Genomic DNA, 21,697 nt, shown 5'->3' with positions numbered 1-21,697 from the left:
ACAGGCATTTAGGTGTTGCATTATAAAATATCTGTAAAAACTGAAAGATTAAACAGGAATTGTAGGATGTAGTCATCCTATAGTTGCCTAACACCTCATTTTTTCCTCTCTCCCCTCCCTGATGACATTTTCCTCTCATTAATCATTTATGATGACCTTTTATCGCCAGAGGCAAGTACCTCAATCAGAGCAACACTTAACTATATAAACCACCATCAGTCCCAGGGGTAGTGACCTGGCCATGAACACTGAAGGCAAAAAAGCTATGCACTCATTACTGGACTGACATTTTAACCTTCACTGTTAAACCAGAGAAATTATGTAAAGCAATACCACAAAAAAAAAAACAAAACTGTAACGGGACCCTAATGACAGTTGTTTAAATACACTGTGTGACATTATTTCCAGCCTTTAATTGCGGCACCTCTGGCTGTGGCATTTCCTCTGATAAATGAGCATGTAAATCTGCAGTTGTGGGATTTTATACAGTTTCAACAGAAAACCCCGGAGCTGCTAATCACTGGCAGGGAACCATTACAAACCAAGCTGTCCCATATCACGCTGAATTAAATGCCTTTTAAAGCTCCAGCAGCGGTGTTTCCTCTTCTTTTGCCTCGTTAGACCAGGAATATGATCACATATCCACCTGACATTTTCTTTGCTCATTTTGCAGCTTAGCTGAAAGGTGCAATCATTTACACCAACACAATCAATCAAATCGCAGTTTTGAAATCATACAAAAACTAAATAAACATGTTTGTCTTTTCAAAAAAGCATTCTGAAGCTTCCTTACCTTAACCACTATTAATTTATTATATTTTTGTGTAACTGTGAGGACTCATGAGGACTTTTATTTTCATGTTTTAACACTGGACAGCATATTGGGCATCGTTGGCACACTAACAAGATGAGGCACTTTCAGAGTGTTTTCAATGTATTTATTTTGTCATACACTGTATTATTTTTTAAGTGAAACATCCCAGGTGTTTTTACTTAATCTGCTTGATTCTCTCCACACTTCATTTAGCTTTGCTGCATCTTTTACTCTACCTAAGACAAGACAACTTACATTCATTGCTGAATGTGTTTGAAATCATCTGTGCTTAATAAAAAGCAACTCGTTCAAAAAACTAATACATCATATGTGATTATAAATATATAAAGGTGCCGTTACTGTGCACAACGTCTGGCAGATTTAGGTGGATAATGCATTTTTTTGTTCCCATATAAGAATTATGACACTACAAAGCAGCTGTATGAAGTAAAATTACATTTACTCAAATATTGTAATTTAAGTACGGTTTTGAGTTTCTTGCACTTTACTTGCATATTTCTATTTTATGCTACTTTACATTTCCATTTCACCACATTTCAGAAGAAAATGTTGTACTTTCTACTCCACTATATACATTTGACAACTCTAGTTGGTTAGATTTGACTCAGTGGGTAATATAACAGGGTTTTAATTTTACAACTGTTACAGATTAAATCAGTGGTTTCCAACCTTTTCGGGTTTCTTACAGAAATCAGTGTGTAGTTGGGGTCATATTTTAGGTGCCTGTGTTACTAACAGCTACAGCTAACATGGACAGTAAACTTCTCACATGGTTTAATTACAATAAACGTTTGAATAATCCAATTTCTCACCAAAGATTAGAGAAAAAGCCCCCAAAGTTGAAAATAAATTTGTAAGTCAGAATTTTGTTCTTTCTTCTTTCCTCTCTTATTAATCATATCCACACCTCTTAGGTTTATCTACTGCTTCTGTTTATAAAACTGGATATAAAGCAGTTTACAGTATAGCTCCACCATGCTGCAGCTCAAACACACAGACGCTTCGGTAATCTAATGAATTTACTTCAATGACATTTTGCTGCTAATACTTATATCATTTTACTTGTGTAGGATTTTTCTTGTAGAACTTTTACTTGTAATGGAGTACTATTACATCGGTGTATTGGTACTTTTACACTTTTAATTAAATAAAGACTATCAAGACTTGTGCCACCGCTGGTTCCCTGAGAATATGCATCGCATGTGCTGCCTTCTGTGTATGACATATGCGATTATGGAGGATTTATTCAATTTTGGAACCAGAGATTTACATATGAGATGCATCCAGTTCACTCACCTCATCATTTTCTTTGATCCTCCCCCATTGATCATCTCAAACTCCTTATCTTGTGTCTCAGTGCGTAAAACTGTATAGAAAAACTTCATCTGCAGCAGCTACAACAGTAGCATGCTGCCGACACACCGATGCGTCACTGTTTAGTGTTTCATGATGTCACACACTACCGTTCAAAAGTTTGTGGTCACCCAGACTATTTCATGTTTTCCATGAAATTCACACTTTTATTCATGTGCTAACATAAATGCACAAGGTTTTTCAGTGAGCCTTTCAGCACCATTAGCGAACACAATGTAGCATTAGAACACAGGAGTGATGGTTGCTGGAAATGTTCCTCTGTACCTCTATGGAGATATTCCATTAAAAATCAGCTGTTTCCAGCTACAATAGTCATTTACCTCATTAACAATGCCTACACTGGATTTATCATTCATTTCATTTTATCTTCATTGTAAAAACTGCTTTTCTTTCAATAATAAAGACATTTCTAAGTGATCCCAAACTTCTGAACAGTAGTGTACATAAAAAATATATGAGTTAAAGGGACCAAACCAGAATTAGCTAGTACCTAATTAACTTAAGTACTTTTATTTAAGTAGGATTTTTCATAAAGAACTTTCACTCGTAACACTGTATTTTTGTACTGCTATATTGATACTCATTCGTCTAATACTTCTGTTATGATTCTGCTCCTGCTCCTGTTCCTTCTCCCTCTTTCTCCCTCTTTCTTTCTTCCTCCTTGATTTTCTGCATCTATTTTGACCTGTCCCTTTGGCTCCCTCTGTCTGTCATCTCTTTCCCTCTTGTCTCTCTCGTCCCTCTCTCTTGCTTCCCTTCTCACCTGTCTACACTCACCTGATTACTACACCTGACTCACATTGCAGTAATCAGCTCACCTGCCCGCAATATCTCCTGTTCACTATTTAAACCCTGCTCATTCATTCACTCCCTGCCGGATCATCGACCCACATACCCTCAAAGACTCACATCTTGTCACGGACTCAAGACATTCTGTTGGATTTGCTTTTAGACTCCGTTTTCCCCCCTCCTGGATTTTCTCACGCATGGACTCAGTTTTCCTCCCGGTTTCTCGTCATCTCAGCTTCAGTCTCTAGCCAGTTGTTCCTTCCTCTTCCCCATTTGCCCCTGGATTACCTCAGCCTGTTTTCCCCTCTGTATTCAGTTCCCCATCTAGTGAGTACTCCTCCTTAATTTAGTTTTGTAAGTTCAGTTTAGTTTTGGTTGACTTCCATTTTGGTATTCATAGTGTTTATTGTTGAGCTTTGAGTTGTTTGGTTTTATTCTGTTCTCTCAGTTCAGTTCTCCATTTATGTATTGGTTTTGTTTTTTTGATTAATTAAATCTATAAGCCTTCATTCAGCTGTCTGTCAGTTTCTGTGAGTCTGCGCTTGGGTTCCCCTGCTAACCTCGTAACAACTTCTTAGAAATACTGCTTTACACTACATGTTTTTTTTTTTTTTTTTAAATATGTGCTCGAAGTAGCAAAAGCAGTGGATTTTGGTGATTGCATGTAATAGTATGCATTGCTCTGACAAATATAATCATTATCACTGTAAACACCTGCGCAGGTGTGAAAGGTGACACTATCTTTTAAAAGATGTAAATTGCAGCAACTCTCAGAGCTTCAAACAAATCAATACCTAACTAAAAATGTACAATAGATAACTATAAACATTATGTTCTGTCATTGTAATTTTAACACTATGTACAAATTCATTCTTTAAAGATTTGAGAGAAGGATTCGCTAAACTTGAAGCCGCTGCAGCAAAGAGCACAGCCAATAAAAATGACTTCAATCAATGTAAAGAGAAGATAAAGAGCCTGACAAAGGAGTCATGACTTAAAAGGACTAAAATCAGGCTGATTGAGAAGAAATTGATGAAAAGAAATCAGCGAGACAATCACCATTACAAGTGTAAAAACAACTCAGTCTTAATTAGGTCATTATACAAGGCAGGGGAGCTTCCAGCAGGTGAGATCCTCTCTTTACTGCCCTCCTGGCTGCGTCTCCCTCCTGCTGGGAGGGGAGGCGGGGGTGTCACCCCTCTGTTTCATCCCTCAGCCAATCATCATCTCTAATAAATGAAACTCCACAGGAAGTGACATGCTAGCTAACGCTAATTATGCTCAGCAGGAGAGGCTGGCTGCAATTAAGCCACATGCTGAAGCCTTTGCCTTCCAGTGCTTCGTCTCCCCCCCCGAGTCACAGCCACCCTCACCTCCCTTTGGTCCTGTGGAAGATCACCTGGCTCTTCAGTCTGCAGAGAGTCAGCCAGGAAGTGTAAGTGTGTGGGGAGCAAGGGGTTGTTTTTGTATAGGTTGGTTCATGGGGTCTGGTCCTGGTATTTAACAGCCTATTGATTAGAATAAATCAGAGAGCTTTCATCTCTGAAGGATGTGGAGATCTAAAGGGCAGCCAGCCACCTTTTGGCATTTCCAGCAAGAGGGTCTGTCATTTAAACTTATACATGCACTCAACTCAGTGCAGCCCAACAAATTTAAGTGTGAAACCTTTGCATTAACTTTCTCCAGTAACGACATACCAGGAATGACAGAGAATCTCCCTGTTTGAACCCAGCAGACGGCTGTCTATATGTATGTAAACGACTTAAGGAAGAGTGCTAATAAGTTTTATGATCAGATTCACGTCTCGTCAGTGTCTGAGTCTTGGTCAGTCCAGTAGGTGCCATGGCGTACATTAAAAGCTGCTCTAATCAAAAGTTTTAACACTAATTTTCTCCATTTAATCTAAAATCCACAGAGAATTATCACTCAACTCTGCCTCTCACATCAAATGCACAAAGCGTTTTAGCATCTTTCAGCTCAATGTTTTGGTTTTCATGCTCACAAATGATTTATGTCACTCTGTCATCAGGGTGTCTTTACGCACAGCAGGCAGCTATTTACAGTAAAGAAATCTGTGATGCATCCAATGTGCAACACTTGTCTAACACCAAACCGCAGACAGAGTAAATTCAGAGAATAGCTTTTCAAGATAATGGATCATTTATTGTTTAAAAAGTGAGATATTTCCCTGAGGAGTGGACAGCAAAACAAGCCAAAGGAGGGAAACTAACAGACGTATTATCGGTAAGGTGGCCAGAAACAGAAGTGAAAATGCAACACGTTCAAGTATAAGTACCACCATAAAACACCTTAAAACTGTAACATGTTTGCTTTATCAACTTGGCAATTTAATCATGTGTCAGTGTTGGGTTTCCAGGTTGTTGTGCTGCCACCAAGTGGACAAAATATTAAATACATTTTAAAAAATCTATAATCAATGAGTTTTGTTTAATACATTCAGAGCAAATATTCAGCAACTGTAAAAAACAAACAAACAAAAAACAACCATTTTTAGGATTAATGCACGCTCTTTGAGACTGATTACTGTCAGACAATCTGTGGCCAGTTTCAGTGTGAAGATGCACAACAAACACGTTTGCAAACTCCGCAGTGTTACAGCTCAGTCAGGTAATATGTTTTTATGGTTTTAGTATTTATATGTATTTTATTATTTTTAAGCCGTCATTCCAAATGATTTTATTAATAATTTATTGTTTTAGTAAAATCTAGTTATGTAACATTTTCTAATTTGTTTTTTTTAATTGTTTTTATTATTTGTATTAATTTTGTAAGTGTATTGTTTGTCATCCCAACTACGCGTCACTTATGTGATCGTTTTGGTGGGCATAAGTCTCTAAATCTATTATTTACTTCCTATGTTTTGTCAGTAATTTGTAAATCACTTTGAACTGCATTTGATTTGCTAATAATAACTAATAATTAAAAAATTTGAGTTTTCATAGAAATCATCTGACTCAATATATAACTGCAGAACTTTCTGTGACAGTTGATCACTGTTAGTGATATTAATTATAGTTAAGGCCAAAATTCATGATGATTTTTTTTTCAAAGAAAACCTTTCTGGAGTGTTTTTCACAGCCTGCTTTACATTATTTCATCATATGACACGTTTTTACAACATGTTTGAAAAATCTCATATTTTTTTTGACATAGTATACCATGGCTTTTTTTGCGCCAAAATTCATGATGATTTTTTTTTTCAAAGAAAAACTTTCTGGACTGTTTTTCGCAGCCTGCTTTACATTATTTCATCATATGACACGTTTTTACAGCATGTTGAAAAATCGCACTTTTTTTCCGACATAGTCGTCCAAAAAATGTCATAGTATAGCCTTTGGTCTAAAACCATCATGGTATAGCATGTCGCTCAGAAATCGTCATAGAAAAGTTTTTAGTCCACAAAACGTTATGTCCCGGCTGTCTGAAGTAGGTGAGGAGCAACACAAAAACAGTCCAAACGCTGGTTTCCAGAGGGTTAGACGAGTATTTATTTGAAAGAGTAAATTTACAACAACACAACATGTGAGGGGGTTAAAAACAAATGGGTGTTAGTAAAATAAAAATAAATAAACAGAACTAAAAGTGAACTTCATGTTGACATTGATGGGCATTCCAACCAGGAACAAAGTAAAAGATAATCAATATGAAAAAAAACTCTTCCTGTTCACCTCTTAAAACCCAAAAACACACCGCAGTAGCATCCTAAACTAAAACTACCAATGGGTTCCCTGTTTTCCTTTGTGAACAATTCAAAGGTCCCTCTCTATCTCCCTACACATCCACCAACCACTGGAACACATCTCCAAAGTTCTGCTGGGCCAGCTCAGCTTCCCCTCAGAAGAAGTGCTGCCACCTGCCAGAGGAAGGAGCCTTTTGAGAGGCCGCTGGCATCGTGATTGGACTGTACTTTGGTCTGTTCCAATCCAGCTTCAGCTCCAGAGACGGCAGGCGGGACGAGTCAACGGAGGCCTGGTGGACGAAGGCATGCAGCTGAGTACAATCCAGAAAACAACAGAGGAGGAGTGCAGGGCCAGAACAACCAGAGTAGCATCGTATGTCTCTTAGAAAACATCATAGTATAGCCTTTGGTATGAAAAAACGCCATCATATACATTGTATATTGTACAAATAACAAGTCAAAGGAAAGACACATACATTGTAGAATTGTAGTAATTGTGGGCTGACTGATTTACTGATTATCAGTATTTTATTTTTTACTGATTTACAGTAATAAATAAATTTAAAAATGGCGCTACTTTGGCTCTGAACCTTTATCTACCTGTGGTCGCTCTGTCTTCTGGAGTGATTTGATTGGTTATACGTCACGAATAAAACTCCTTTAACTTAACATCTCTAAACAAAACAAAAACGTATCAACAAAGTTTTCTGTTAGAGTTTGTGTTCTTCAAATACTTTAATTTACTGCAAATGAATATTGACTCCAAATGTCTCACTAATAATCATTATCAGCCTTAAAAACCCACAAAACACCCCTCTATACTCGACCACACTTAGTACAGTCTGGTTCCCCCTTCTATAAATCTGCTTGGAATCTTCCACTTCCTGTTTGTCAAAGTGGCCTTCTACCTGGACAGGTTTTGTTGGAGCTCATGCAGCAAACATTTTGGGTAACTGCACTTTAATATGGATGGATGACACTGAATTAGAGTCTGTTTTAATGAGACTAAGTTAAGATGTGTAGCTCTGTCATTAAATAGTAAATTATTTCTCAGAATTCACAGAGGAAAGTCTGAAATGTTTGCTAGGTTAGCGTCCCACATGTTCTTTGGCTCAGCTAAAGCTAACTCTCTCCAACTTCTGGATCTCTTGAGTTGCTCGTTGTTAAAATATCTTGCTAGAGCTGCTGAAGCTCAGAAAGTCTGAGATGTTTGTTCAAAATAAGCTCATTCTCAAGTCTGATCTGAACTGTCCTCTTTTGTTTGAACTTTCCCTAAACTTAGGAGTTAATGACAGAGCAGCACATCCAGACTCAGTCTCATTTATGTAGAGATTAAACTTCAGTGTCATTAATTGATGTTAAAGTGCAGTTTTTCAAATGTTTGTTGCACATGCTCCCGACCAAACCAGTCCAGGTGGAAGACGATGTGAAGAGAAAGCTCCAGAGGATGAATATCACACATTTACGTTGGAAATAAATGTCCTTTAATTAGACATTGTCATGCAAAAGTTGGATTTCCCTTTAATGATGTTCAAATCCTTGTTGAGTGTTTTGTTGATGTTGGTTTCTAAATGTTTTTTGACACTCGGCCCCAAAGATTAAAACCTTTTACGGCTCACAAGCTGCAACAATTCACACATTATCAACTATCTTTCTGACTAAACTAAGATAAAAAGTGAAAAACCGCCTGATTCCTGCATCATGAATGTAAATCTTTTTGGTTTTTATGACAGTAAACTGAATATATTTGGGTTTGACATTTTATAAACCAAAACAAGAAATAAATTACTGGAGAAAACAATCAATAGATTAATGGACAAAGAAAATGTGTTTTCCAACATATATGGCTGAATTACTCCAACATTACAAGATACATACAATTTTAATTCAATTTTATTTATATGACGCCAATTACAGGTCAAATTGTCTCAAGACACTTTATTTTTCTATTTTTTGTCATATTTAAAATATGACAGTAAGAAATTTAAACCTCTTGACTAATCCAATTTATTATTTGGTTTTTAAGAGACTAATCGACAACTAAAATAATTTTCTCCACTAAAACTAATAAACATGAGGTCAAATAGAAGGAACAGTTTACAATACTGCAGTCCCACGACGACAAGAATAAAGTTTGTCAACAAAAACTAAATCTGCTGATGGATTCCATTAAAGTCCTAATAAATGATAATAAAGTGTGATACTAAAGGTTTGTGGTGCTAAAAATCTCCAAGTAAAGATATGAAGTTGAACATCTGGATGGAGACTGATAAAAGTTGACCTCCCTTCATTTCTCTGGAGCGACTCCATAGATTTTATGGATGGTGGTTAAAGACCTGCTCTTCTAGTGGTCTTCCTTCTAGTCGCTGTAAAAAGTCAGTCCATCCTGGCTGACTTCAACACCTCTTCATGACAAGTTGTTCTGCCTCCGACCTGGTGGAAACTCAAGAAACTCAGGAAAACCTGTGGAGACTCGAAGAACTCGTGGAGACTCGAAGAACTCGTGAGGCGGGGGAAGGTGTGGTGGGTGGTGGGGGGAGGCGGGGGAGTAGAGGGGGGAGGCCGCCACCCACCTCCCCGCCTACTCTCCGCCCTGACTCCACCCAGACTCCGCCTTGGCTCCACCCATGTCATCACTTCAGGAACTACGATGTCAAAGGGACGACGAATTTATTTCTTTGTATCTGATCTGTAGCTCAGTGAGTTAAGGATTTGCCTATGGAGCTGCAGGTCGCTGGTTCAAGACCAGACCCTTCTTAAGTTTTTATGAAAATCCTGACAAAGATGAACAAAGAAAACTGCCAGTGGCGGGTCTCGAACCTGCGACCTTCCACTTGGTAGTCCGTCTTCTTATCCCCTGAGCTATTCGCTCAGATACTAATTCTTCTTTTTTTTGCGCATTTATCATCTATTTTTTGTCGTTTTCGAGTTTTTTTTTAACTCGAGTCTCGACTCGACCGTTTTTCTCAGGAGGTTGGGCTTCAGCCTTTGTTCTGGAGGGTGGAACCCTCAGTTCCAAGACTTTCCAAGCCTCCAGACCTCCCGAGTCCTCAGGACCTGAGCTTTCACACAGTCTGAGGGCTGAAATTTTCAAAGTCCCACAGTAGATCACTGTTAGATTTAACTTTCAGACAGTCCAAGGACTGATATCTTCTAAGTTCCTGAGTAGTTCCCTGTTAGTTTGAACCTTCAGACAGTTTGAGGACTGAAATCCGAAAAGTTCGTGAGTAGTTCTCTGTTAGTTTGAACCTTTAGACAGTCTGAGGACTGAAATTTTGAAAGTTTCTCAGTACTTCTCTGTTAGTTTGAACCTTCAGACAGTCTGAGGACTGAAATTTTACAAGTTTCTCAGTACTTCTCTGTTAGTTTGAACTTTCTGGTTAACAGAAGCCTTAAAACTTGTGACCATGAGTCTTGATTTCACATTTAGACCATCCATCTGAGTTCTTCTCAGACCTTCACCTGTGGGTTTTTTAGAAATCCTGAAAAACTTTGATTCTCTTCACTGAACAGTAAAGTTTGTGGAGATCAGAAGGTAACATTAGTTTGATCGATGCCTTCAACTACTGGTAGACTTTATCTGGAAAGCAGTTTTCTTCAATGAGTTCTTAGTATATCTGTCCACAATCAAACCAAGAACATAGAAAGAGGAAATGTTTGAAGAAACAACTTGATGTTTTCATTTCAGACTAGAAAATGTTTTATGACGTTTATCTGTTTTTGCTCTTTTGATCTTTTGTTGTTTCTTCTGTTTAATTTGATCTTCTAAAGTTTAACTGGTGTCTTTTCAAATGTTTTGTGTTTAGTTTGATTCTTCTGAAATGTTTAGTTTTGCTCTTTTCTCACCTTTTATTCTTTCCTAATGTCTGATTTGATTTATGAATGTTTTGTCTTTTTAATGTTTAATTGTTTTTTCAAATGTTTTATCGGCTTGTTTGAAAAATGTCCTTTTCTTTTCCCGTGTTTAATTTTTCGATTAAATCTTTAAAGTTTTTCTTTTTAAATGTTTTACCACCTTTTAATGTTTAATTTTCTTGTTAAATGCTTCATTGTATTTTTTGTTTAATTCCTATTTAAAGTTTTTCTGTCTTTAAGATTTAATTTTCTAATTAAACATTTAATTCTTAATTCAATGTTTTGTCTTTTTAGAGTTAATAATCTAATTTAATGTTTTGTATATTTAAAAAAATGTTTAATATTCTTCTTGTTTAATTTATTTCTTAAATGTTTAATTATCAAAAATATTTCATTTTTAATGTTTCATATTTTTGTTTAAAAAATTTTGTTTAATTTCATTACGTTTTGTATCTTGTTTAATTACTTAATTAAACATTTTGTCTGTTTAATATAATTTAATTGTATTTAATGTTTAATTTTCTTTTTTAAAGTTTCGTTGTATTAAATGTTTTTTTCCTTCGATTTAATTGCTTTTTTAAAACGTAGTTTATTTCTTTAATCTTTTTTTCTGTCAAGATTTTAACCTCAACCTTAGAAATGAAACAAACCCTTAAATCAAAATGAAAATACTTTTGTTGTCACAATCATGAGTTAGTCAATTATTCAGTTTATCAATTCAGCTTTATTTGTTTAGCACCTTTCACACAGATGACAAAACTGAACAAGCAAAGAGAAAAAACTACGCCAAAACTATGATTAAAACTCAAAAACATTTAAAAAAAATAAATAAATAAATAATTTAACATCGTAATAAAAACGTGTCCAGGGGATGGAGGGAGTTTATTGAAGTCTTCTTGGGCTCACATGGGAAATCATTTAAAATATAAACTTGATATTCAGTCTAAGGAAACTGGAAACTGCAGAGCGACAGAAGAACTAACAATATCTCCTGTTTTCTCCTTTAATGAGCTGATTCTTGTGCTTTCAGACCAAAGAACTACAGACTCTTCACAACCTGCTCAAACTCTTGGTACAGGACCTCACCACACAGATCAAGAAGGTTTCCGTCTCATTTCTACTCTGAAGCTCACCTTCTCCTGCTCAAACTGCTGACAAATGTTTCTGCTGCTCTAAAGTCTGGTCTCCAGAGCTTCCTAAAAACTCTCAAAGTCTCTTCTGCTGCAGGTTGCTTTGTAGAACTGTTGCAGAAAACCTCACTAAACCACATGGAGGAGCCTCAAGATAGTTGTCCAAATGAAACCGTACAAAAACCAAACTAGCACAACCCAAACACTAAAGTCTCCTGCAGCCTACCAGAGAACCTCTGAGAACAGAGAATCAGGACAGGAACTCTTACCTTCTGGACAACCAACGCTGGTTCTCAAACAAGAATACAGAATGTGTCTGACCAAAAACCTCTGAAGACTCACTACAGCCAAGATAAAGACACAACTCAGCTGGACCAAATCCACTAATCACTGCACACATTAGCACCATGTGCTAACTGTGGCTAAAGAACCACATTTACCAAGACAACTATCCAGTACAAAGCCCTAAAACACACCAAGAAACACATTAAAGACGATTTTACTGCTGGAAGCTGCAAGCCAACGCCTAAAAAACAAACTAAGGCAACAGAGCCAAACCCAGTTCAGTGGTGGAGAAGCAGAGGAAATGTTTGATGCAGCTAAATAAAGCAGGAAGATACTGAGCTGCTCAGGTGTTCCTGATAACACCAAGCTGCTCAGGTGTTCCTGATAACACCAAGCAGCCACCTGGACAGCCAATAGGAACACAGCTTACTGGAAGTCCAGAGGGCTGGCTTAGTCAAGGAAATTTAGTTTAAAGTTGAGGCAGAAAGTTCACAAAGAAAGTTGAAAACCACCTTCTGATACCTGAAATCTCTGAGTTTTCACACAAAGAACACCTGAACATGTCAAACTGGTTCCATAGTAGAACCATCATTGTAAAAACGTCATAGTATGGTGTGTTGCTCAAAAAACATTAGGACCCGGCTGTCTAGGGTCACCGAGGAGCAACACAAAAACAGAACAAACGCTGGTTTCCAGGGGGTTAGGAGGATATTTATTTGAAAGAGGAAGTTTACAACAACATGTGAGCAGAAAAATCACAAAGTCTGTCTTTAGTTCAGCTGAAAATATTAGTTTTTGTCTTTTTTATTGACCAGACTTTTCAGGAAGTAGATGAAAAATAATTAAAGCTCTCATGTAGAAGTCCAACTTATTTTGGATCCTTGTGGAGAGTTTAATCTTACAGTTTGTACAGCTGTTGAGTTTTTAGAGTCACATGGATTGTTTTGACATTTAATAACAGAGTCCTGAAATAAAATTACAGTTGTGGATTTCTGTCATTTAGTCTGGACTAAACAAATAACAGCAGCATAAATCTCAAACGTCATTATGAGGAGTCTGGATTGAGGTTTCTCACTTGATAATGATTAAAACATGACATTTAGGTTGGTTTAAAGGAATACTCCACCTTAAATCTTTGAATGTTGACCTAAAAGGTTGGTTTCAGGAAGTATTCCACCTACAAGGTCCTCACACATCCACCTTAAAGGAACATTCCACCAAAAATCCTTGGACATGCACCTAAAATGTTGGTTTAACCGAGTATTCCATCCAAAATTCTCAAAGAGACCTGAGGGGCTGGTTGAAAGGAATACTCCACCGAAAACCTCCAATACAGACCCGAAAGGGTGGTTTAGAAAAAATCCTTCAATGTAGACCAAAAAAGTTAGTATGGAGGAATATTCCACCTGAAATGTAAACCTGAGAAGTTGGTTTGGAAGAATATACCATCCTAAACATCCTTAAATGTAGACTAAAAGACAGTTTGGAAGAAAATTCCACCTAAAATCCTCCAATGTAGACCTAAAAAGTGAGTTTAATGGTATATTCCACCTAAAATTCACTACTGTAGACCTTGGAGGTTGGTCTGATGGTATATTCCACCCAGCATCCTTTAACATAAACTTAAAAATTTCGTTCAAAGGAATATTCCACCCAAAATCCTTCAATGTAGACCAAAAAATCTTGGTGTAAAGGAGTATTCCACCTTAAATGTAGACCTAAAGGGTGGTTTGGAGTATTATTCTACTCTAAAATCTTCCAATGTAGACCTGAAAGGTTTATCTGATGGTATATTCTACCCAACATCCTGGAACATTTACCTAAAAGGTTGGTTGAATGGTATATTCCCAGAAGAACCCTTGAACATCGGGCTTAATGGTATATTCTACCCAAAATATCGGCGAAAGATGATTTCGCAGACTTACAATCAGATCCTTTCAAAACTCCCCAACAGAACTACTCAGCAGAATGACTCAGGTGAGGTGGCTCATGCTAATGACCACCATTAGCATACGAGGGCTCGGTGAAACTCGCATTTCAACGACCCCCCTTTGTCACTCCCTGGCTCCCAATGACCATCGTTGAGGAGCTGGACAGGCCTTGGCAATGGTCGTCGGAATGTGAATCACACTGACAACACCTCACAGAGGTTATAAGCTGAGGCAACATCAACCACCACCAGAACTGAAGAAGCCTCTTGGATAAGATAAGATAAGATAAGATAAAGTTCTTTATTTCTCCCCACTCCAGGGGAAATTTACATTGTTACAGCAGGATGAGAGGTGAATCGTCTTCAAGGAACCTTCTTAAAGTCCAGTTGGATTGATTTAAACAACTTTGGATCTTTTTGCTGTATTAATTTCTCTGAAATGTTCCCTTCAGTCATGTTCAAAATTGGACAGAAAATACTCAGGTCTGCCATTAACCTTAAGAACTGAGTGTTCAGCTGCTGTCTAAGGTATCCCTCCACTGACAGGTGGCTTTATGAGGAGGAAATCAATGTTTTCCACTTCACCTGTTAATGGGAATCACTTTCATGCTCTGCATGATCGACATATCAGTCTTTGTGTGTGCAGCTGCTGTTAGCTCTACTGTGTACTATAACGTGGAAAATGTACAACTCATTTACTTGCACTAACAAAACCCTTGGATCTACAAAGTGCTCATTGTTAGTATGAATAAGATCATAAGGCATAACAACACAACACAACCAGTTAAAAAGTCTTTTTTATTTTTCACTGTGTTCATTTGAATTCCAGTTTGAGACACGGAGCTGCACAGCCCCTGCGTTTGCATAGGTCTGATAATAAGGTAAAACATGGCAGCTGACACACTGTATTCTCATATTACCAATTCCATATTACAGATCACAGTTCCCAAAGCAGTCAAACAGACCGCAGTATTTAGAAGTAATGCCAAATTGATCACTTTTACATAACTTGCAGTCATTCAACGTGGCCTTCTCAGATAGAACAGTAGCATCATGGAAGTTTGGTGCAGAGGGATCAGTTTTAGTAACATATTTAAAAAAGACATAATGGATTATTTAAATTTTTGGAACAATTTTGGGATGTTGAACTGATACATAAACAAAACTGTGTTTGATTTCTGCTCTTAACATGAAATTATCTAAAATTCTGCCTTAGACAAAGAAAATTTCATCATGATAGAAGTCAAAAAAATGATAGTTGTCACTTTAATCCTCAGCTCCCGCAAGTTAAAAAGGTGATATTCACTAGTTGGTACTTTGTGGTAAGATAATGTGATTTTTAACAGCCACTTTTAATGCCATCAGGCCATTAAATGACAAGTGCAACACTACAACAGTAAAAAAAATAATGAAAATAAAAAATCTAAACTGCAACAATCTTTCACATCTCCTGCTACACATCAGACATGTATCTCTCTTCTTTAAGCGTATACTTACAGCATGCAAGCAGGGTTTTTACCGGTTACCACTAATCCAGTTCCAACTCATTATTATCCCTTTTTTAATCACACATAAGAAGCGTAAGAAACGTCACTATTGGCATCTTTTCTTAATATAAGATATTCCTTTATAGCTGATGCGCTTTACGAGGCACCGTGTTTGATACATAGGCTGCTCTGTAAACATTCATTTTTCTTTGCTTTGCGAATAAATACTCCTGAAGCAGTGTTTCAACACTGCTGACACACATGGAACATTTTCACATTTTCAACATCTGAGACAATAAGAAAAGAAACAACTTAAATTCACAGCTCAGGCTGTTTCAAGTGAATAAAGCGTGACACATGTAGGGCTAATTTACAAAACACTGACTAAGCCTAAATCTTTGGCTTAAAACATGCTCACTGTGACTGCTGTGTAACTTGCTGTACCCATATAATTTTCCCCACAATGCACATCAGTGTAAATACAGTGTCAAGTATTCATCTTATTCCACAGTGACACGTTTTTGTAGCTGCTGAAAGTGTGAGGCAGTGCATTGTTGGATGTAAGTGGTGGTCCCCAGTGCCTCCCTGAGCTCTTAGTTTAGGCTCTAGAAAGAAGAAAAGGAGAAGTTATTGAGGGGTTTCTGTAGATAGATAACTATCAGGAAAAAAAAACACCAAATATTTTACCTGTTTGGCTTTTTCTGTCCAGCAGATGGAGCCAAAGCTGCTTTTCCTCTCGGCAGGGCATTAGTGGTCACCTGCAGATCTTTTACATGTTGCTGTCCCTACATAAAAACTAAAAGTTAGGCATTTTATTGAGCATGGTTTCTGTCTTTACATAAAAATGTGTCCAAACTGCATTTACCCCTGATGGTCTGTTGACAGGACAGGGCGGTGGAGGTCTGTTTGGGGGTTCTGGGCGGTGTTTGGGTATTGCTGAAGGCTGGTTTTTGGGATCCATGGAAGGTCCTGAAAGAGGTGGAGAAGCCTGTGCAGACTTTAAAGGAGGAGGAGTGTAATCCTGAGGAGAGTATTTTCTCTGAGGAGGAGCAGCAGGCTGGATATGGGCGTATGCTGGTATCGGAGGAGGCTTCACTGCTGGACGTACGATAGCGTGTCTGGGCCGAGCTGGGCAAGATGGGCTCGGGCGTGGAGAAGGTTTACCCTGTGGAGGAGCAAAATATGAAATTTAATGATCTTACGTTATAGTCACGTCATCATCTGTGTAGTTCATGAGTTGGTTTTATTACCAGCTGGTCTGAGTCCTGTTTCTTTAGCAAGAATGTTGGGTTGGTGTGACCGTTGACATTATCGTCTGTGTACAGAGGCTTCCCCTCAATAGGTACTGAACAGCTGAGGATTAAAACAGAGTTAGAAACAGAAGGAAATACCCATCATTTAGATGTATTATTAGCGCTTTATAATGACTTACTCTGGCACCGGTGGTGGAGCAGATGATTTGAGTGGGCGCAGTTTGTGTTTGTAGCAGCACCAAAGTCCAACAGCAGCCAAAACCACAAAAAGAGCCAGAGGGAGAACAAGCAGGACTGGAAGGAGACTGCCTTTGGGAATAAAAACAGACAAAAGTCAGGAAAGAGAGTGATTTTAAAGGGAACCAGTGAAAATGTTGCATAGAAATGAGTCTGACTGTGGCTGATGACAGGTCCGCTATCCAAGCTCCCTCCTGACCCCTTCTGGTCGCACCGAGGAGGAGCCCATCCTGAGTCACAGTGGCAGTTGTGGTTGTTGTTGCACAGCTGGGAAGAGAAGAACATATTGCCATTAAAATTACAAAATGTATTCTTAGGATTCATTACAATACACGCGGGCGTGCTTCATATTCATTCCAAGTAGACGTGAAACCAAGTTTAAGCTATGAAAAGCAACTAAGCAACGAAATAAAGTGTCCTTAGGTCCACTTTTAAAGTTTTTGCTCCTATATTTTATACTTGCATCACAGAGCAAAGCTGTATATCTTTGCATAATATTTACTTTAACTCCTCTTACTGTTCCTACACTTTGCTGATAAAGCTCCTGTAAATGTCAAACTTTAATTTGCACTGTAGTATTTTTAGATTTTTGTGTTGCTATTTTGAATTAGACAAATGATTTAAATAGATCTTGCACCGCTGCTTAGGTTGCCAGCTTTCTATAACTGCAGGCAAGCAGCCAAATCCTTCCCACAAGTCCAGAGAAATCCATCACACCGACATCCCGGCTCTGACAACATCAAAACTTACTCCATGTCCGTGGCACTTGGTGTTGCACTCGTCGGCTCTGAGAAAAGATGCATTGCGGCACTCTCCATTAAAGCAAATCTGTTAATATAAAGAGGGAGAACATTATAGAGGTGGTCAGACCGGCATAACTTATTCAGCATCCAGTGAAAACATCATCAATCATCTTCACAGGAGCAGCAAAATTTACTTCATGTAAATCGGACAGGCTTGCAAATGAGAATAACAAAGCAGAGTAAAGTTAATTCTAAAATCTTTGCCGCTACTGTAGATTCTCTCACCAAGTCTTCACCACACTTTGTCCCCGTCATAACCAGGCCTGGATCCAAGGTGTCACTCTGTGGTTCCTCGTCTCCTTGGCCAAGCTTGTACACGAGTCCCCAGACACTGGACTTTCCTGCTGCCCACACTGACTGTGGTTTCTATGCGAACAGCGTTGTTCTCGATGGGCTTGGAGGCGGAAGCCGAGCACTGGATCTTGCCACATTTAGCATCCCTGACATAAAGGGAATTATAGATGCACTTAAAATGAGGGAGGAAGAAACAAAAGTGAACCGATCGTGTTGGTGTTTTGACCTTCACCTCTCCTTGCAGCTCCTGTATTTGCCCTGCAGATCTTTGCCACAGTTCCCGTACATGTCTCCGGCTTCGTTCACCTTCTTAAAGCACAGGTCAGGGGCCGGACGACCGTCTGTGGTTCAAGGGAAGAAAATGCATAGAAGCATGTAAATACATCTACACAAACACACAATAGCGCACACACAGAAATGCATGCACAGTGTGTTATGTGACCACCTGATGGAGACCAGATGGCATCCCTTATGGTTCTATGTGGCTCCTGTGGTACTACAAAGACTCTCCAGGAAAGCTCGGTCACACCATGAATATGGACGCTGTCCAATAACAATCCCTAATCCTACGAGCCACTGAGGACTCGTCTTTAACTCCATCCAGCCTCTCTGCTTCAAACACTAGATATTTAACCCCTTAACATTCACCCTGGTTTTTACCAAGAGGCTTGGAGGCATTTTGCTCATTGGACTGTGGAACAATGAGCAGCACACAGTGATTCAACAAGTACGAGCATGACAGAAAAAAGAAAAAGCTACTGTTTTTCTATGCAGACGTTTTATGACAAAGTGAGGAACTACTGTTTAGATTTGGGTATTTTAAAATAGATTACATGGCTTGGATCATAAATTTCTGGGCTTTACCTTCTGAAACATGAGCTGGAAAGGGCTGAGTGCTTAACTTCTTTCAAAATGAAATGTCACATTGATTGTCAATATTTTACACATTTTAAATAATGAAAATACATTTGGCTTCATTAAAATCAAATGTCCAAACTTTTATTGTCAAACTGTTCCTTTACAAATAAAGACTAAGTACAGAAAATGCAGATATAGGCTCATATTTTCTTTTTGTAAATTCCTTAATTCAGCTTAACTAAAAAGACATATTATGAAAGATGAAACATTTACCAAAATTCACACTTTCATTCATGTGCTAACGTAACTGCACAAGGGTTTTCTAATCATCAATGAGCCTTTCAACACCATTAGCTAACACAATGTAGCATTAGAACACAGGAGTGATGGTTGCTGGAAATGTTCCTCTGTACCTCTATGGAGATATTCCATTAAAAATCAGCTGTTTCCAGCTAGAACAGTCAGTTACCACATTAACAATGTCTAGACTGGATTTATCATTCATTTAATGTTATCTTCATTGGAAAAAAAAGCTTTTCTTTCAAAAATAAGGACATTTCTAAGTGACCCCAAACTTTTGAACGGTAGTGTATATTGTTTTCCAGTATGTGATGGCAGTGCTTTTCTTTCTGTGCAGTGGTGGAAAGTAACTCAGTACATTTAATCAAGTACTTTACTCAAGTACAATTCTGAGATACTTGGACTTCACTTGATTATTTCCCTTTTATGCTACTTTATATTTCCACTTCACTACATTTTAGTGGGAAATATTGTACTTTCTACTCCACACTTTTATCTGACAGCTTTAGTTACTTTTGAGATGAAGATTTTACACAATGGATAATAACACCTAGTTAAAGACTAAAGCAGTGGGTGACCAGGCTCACATTTTCAGTGTGTATAAGCTGTTAACAGCACCACCGAATAGCCTTTTTTTTTGCCTCATACACCTCAAACATGGTTTAATTTCAGTAAATGTTCAAATAATCTAATTTCCCACCAATAAACAAATGTTTGAAAGAAAAACTGAAACTGTAAATGGATTTATGCATTTAAAACTATAGTTTTTCTTCTTTTCTGTCCCATTATTCATGTTTTTTATCCTTCAGATTTTTCTGCTGCATCTGTATCTAAAACTGGATAGAAAAATACGTACAAACTCGTTCCACCTGCTGACAAACTGATGCTTCATTATAAATAATCTCATGAGGTTATATATAATAATGTATTAGTCAGAGGTGCCAAACCAGAAATGTTACTTCAATACTTTAACTAGGTTTTGCTGCTAATACTCCTGTATGCTTATTCATTTTTCATGCAGTACTTATATTAGTAATGGAGTATTTTTCCATTGCTTTATTTGCACTTGAGTTTAAGTAAAGGTTATGAATAGTTCTTCCAGCATTAGTGCTCTGAAAAAGTGTATATTAGACTACAGTTTTATTTAGACATACCCGATAAACTGGCAACTCAGTATACTACCTACCTGCCTACACAACATACTTCATGAAAATATATGCTATATGTGATTAAAATGGATCTTATTCGTCATTTTGGAACTGAAACTTTACATCTAACGTGCATTCAGTCTACCCACCTCGTCCCCAGAGCGAGCGGCACTGCTGCTCCAGGGTCAGACACATGCCGGTGTAGCAGTACGCCTGCCCACCTGCACACGATGTACCATCAACCAGATAAAAATTAGCAGGACAAGACTCCGCCTTTCCATCACAGTACTCGGGCAGGTCGCACGGCCCCGAGGGAGCACGGCACAGCACACCTGGGCTCTTCAGCTTCACAGAGAGAGAAGAAGGTGAGAGAAAGAGAGAGAATCGTATCCGTGTTTAATCTATTATGTCGTAAGGTTGTGAATTTGCAATCGGTCAGGCCTAAAAGTTACATGTTTACGTCAGGACAACATTGTGCCAAAAAAATTATTACTCCGCCGAGGAACACGGCAGAGTTATGTGACGACTGATGTACGTTTGTCTGTTTGTTTGTCCATCTGTCTCTCTGTCTGTCTGTGCACAACATTACTCAAAAACAGAGTAACAAATTTAGATGAACTTTTCAGGGAAGGTCAGAAATGACACAAGGACCAAGTGATTAGATTTTGGCAGTGATGCGGCTTATAGTCTGGATCCACGGATTTGTTAAAGATTTCTGTATCATTGCGAGGTAGCCGCATGACGTCAATGTAACCATGACAACAAGTGAACACTACGTCAGCTGCCTGCTGATGATCACATGATTGTGATCCTACTACAAATCCACCGCTGCAGACTTATCGGGACTTATTGGTAGGAAATGATACAAGGAACAACTGATTAAACTGTGGGGTGTTTCTGATTCCCATCAAGTCCCGCCCCCACTACATATTTAGGCCACGTGATTCGGTATCCGTACATAATGTACAAATGCATAACACACGCCTTTGCTCAGCGCAAGGTCATTTTTTATTAAAGATTTCATCCGTTGGAAATGATACAAAGACTGAGCAGCCTCGGCGGAGTACTGCGCTCTCTAAGTGCTTTTTTCTTGTTGCTACTTTAATGATGCTATTGATCCACAAGTGCAATATATCAGTCTGAATTTCAGCCATATTTTAATCAGAACAGAAGTAGGCAAACAATCTATTGGTAAGAACAGGCACAAGGGATTTATGGGAGGTAGGATTTTGTGTGTTGTATATACATGACCATCAACATCAGATTCTACCTTGCAGTTCTGACAGCAGACTCCATGGGCGCACTCAGCTCGGCTTTCAGGGTGCAGTTGTTGGCGTTGCAGCAGGGACTGGTGCACTCCTGTACAGACAGAGTGATAGACTGTAGAAACCTGGGAAAAACAAGCAAACACTGCACATA

The 21,697-nt window shown here is 38.3% G+C and overlaps 1 pseudogene; it reads right to left on the bottom strand.

The window, feature by feature from the left end:
• Window positions 1-14,677: 14,677 nt before the first annotated feature.
• The window catches only part of LOC129350327 (disintegrin and metalloproteinase domain-containing protein 19-like), a 9,416-nt pseudogene continuing 2,396 nt past the window's right edge, over window positions 14,678-21,697 (bottom strand).

The sequence above is a fragment of the Amphiprion ocellaris genome, chromosome 13 (assembly GCF_022539595.1).
Source record: "Amphiprion ocellaris isolate individual 3 ecotype Okinawa chromosome 13, ASM2253959v1, whole genome shotgun sequence".
NCBI classification, from domain to species: domain Eukaryota; kingdom Metazoa; phylum Chordata; class Actinopteri; family Pomacentridae; genus Amphiprion; species Amphiprion ocellaris.
Note: the sequence above shows the minus strand (reverse complement) of the source record. Positions and strands in the feature narration are given on the sequence as shown.